The 2385-nt window shown below is 43.2% G+C and overlaps 1 pseudogene; it reads right to left on the minus strand.

The window, feature by feature from the left end:
• Positions 1-1838: 1838 nt before the first annotated feature.
• On the minus strand, positions 1839-1957 carry LOC134950112 (5S ribosomal RNA; annotated as a pseudogene).
• Positions 1958-2385: the final 428 nt, after the last annotated feature.

Genomic DNA, 2385 nt, shown 5'->3' on the forward strand with positions numbered 1-2385 from the left:
TCTGAAAGTTGTCCTTGCGGATCTGGACTGATCTTCCTTTAGGAATGTCTCGTGCCTGAATCAGGACCCAGTATGTGGCCTGAAGTGCTAACAGATTTATTAGCAGGCACCTTTTTTTCTGTGGTCCATAATCCCCGGAATCATAATTTTCCGGAAAATGGCCTCCATAGCCGTGAAGACTTGTATTTGTTGTCAGGATTTCCCCACCTGATATCCAACAAGAAAAAGATATCCTCTGATCTAGATGGAATGTCTGTAGCCCCCAGGGCTTCTTCTTACCTTTTTTTGCCAGTATCACGTACTTGTTTGTGTACTGTCCATCTGGCCCGTCTACACCACCTGGTATTCACAGATGGCCTTGCGCTCTGAGAATTTAACCAGGTACAACACTGCTTAACTTCCAACATCATTGAGATTGGACATATCCAGTGTGATGCGGCCTTAGATGGAGGAGATGCTGAAAAAGTCTTGAGTGGAATTATGCCCACTCCACCATGTGTATTGTTAACACCATCAAACCCATCATTCGCATTGCTGCGTGAATCAATATTGTTTGACATTGTAACCACTCTCCTAGCTTTGCCTTGGATATCTTATTCCGAGGTAACTACTTTCTGCAAACTCAAATTCAGTATAGCCCCATCGTGAGTTATGTTACGGAACCAGAGATTATCCCATTTACGAACCACCTGTGCCTCTGCAGACAAGTTATTTGTATGTTGTAGATGACACAGAACCTTTCCTGTATTTGTGTCAGGATAGGAAGGTGGTCAAGGCATGGCAATTTTTCTTAACCTCTACTAACGGAAATAAATTGCCATAATCATTTTGATACTCTGGGGCTGTGGCTAACCCAAAGGGTAAGGCCTAACTGAATTTTTGCTGAAGGATGGTAAACCTTGAGATAACACTGATGGACAGTGTTATAGGAGCCTGAAGGTAAAATGACTGACTTATCCAGGAATACCATGTATTATATTGGCTCCTCACCCAACTATGGAGTTGCCTCCACGTGAACCGTGTTACCCCAATTTCTCTGTTTTTGAAATTGATAATGGGGCGAGGGATTGTTTTTTGACCAAGGTGGGAATAAACCCTCCATTGTGCATGGGTTACTGGAATGACTATTCCTGACAAAACATTATCTGAATTGCTTCATGCAAATCCCTCGCCTACTCCTCTACCCGAGATGGGCTGAAACCAAATACCTTTTAGGAGAATGGTTCCAGAAGGGAAAGTATAACCCTAGAGATACCGCTTCTTGCACCCAGGCATCTATTTGTAGACTGCTATCAAATCTGTGCAAACTGAAGAAGTCGGCCCCTTATCCTTCTGGAATCCGCCAGAAGGAGACCCGCACCATTATACTGATGGCCTCTGGTTTGGAAGCTGGCCTCTGGTTGCCTTTGCTTCTTTGCCTTACCAAACTTATTGTATTAAGGCTGTTATGTTCCTTTATGACCGGCAAGGCTGAACCAGACCCCTATATTTGGGGTTATATGTGGAAGGGAACGTGACCTTCTTGGAGTCTGTTTCTGACTCCAGAATAACTGTTAATTCAAACAGAAACATCCAGCCAAGGCAAAAATTTCCAGAACCTTCTTAGATTCTGAATCAGCTTCCCATGTACAGATGAAGGGTTTATGCTATAAGTCATGTTGTGCCTAGGCACAGAAACTAGTCAAGATAACTGTGGACCCATCTGTACGTGAACCAAGCTGTTCTTGAACAGCGATTGTTATGCTGATGCCCTAGAACATTAGTGTCCATATGAGCTATATGGGCTTCTTACTCCCTTGCAGGCGCTGAAACCTGTCTTCCAGTACCTCAGCCCAATGTACCTACAGCACCTGGTATTTCAAGGTGGTCTCCCCTCCAAGAACTAACCAGGCCGAACACTGCTTAGCTTCCAAAATCTAATGAGATTGGGCCTATCAAGTGTGGTGTAGCCGTAGACTACAAGGTGAAGTCCTGGCTGGTCGTATGACTGCCCCAGACAAAGACAATATGGTCTTATTCTTTTGATGGCAGAGACCCTATAGATTTTTGTATTATCAAATGATATGCATATCTATTTTGGGAGGCACTTCCCTATTTAAAACAGTCCCTATCTTGAAAAAGATATTGGAATCCCATTTACTGGGCATTCTACTTTATTGGGTGTAACCCAAACCTTTTTCCTGAATTCTGCCCTCGTGCAGAGACCCTTTTGGGACGTTTAAACTGAAGTGCCTTATTTTTACCCCAGGCTCTGCTGCCTCTATTGACAGACTAGCCTATTTTTGCTCTCATTTATTCAGCTTATTTACTTAGCTGATATCTTTTACCTGTTCTTCATATGCTGAAGTAGAGTATATGGAGCTTTCATCCTCTGATGATTATCAT

Source organism: Pseudophryne corroboree, chromosome 8 (assembly GCF_028390025.1).
Source record: "Pseudophryne corroboree isolate aPseCor3 chromosome 8, aPseCor3.hap2, whole genome shotgun sequence".
Lineage (NCBI taxonomy): Eukaryota > Metazoa > Chordata > Amphibia > Anura > Myobatrachidae > Pseudophryne > Pseudophryne corroboree.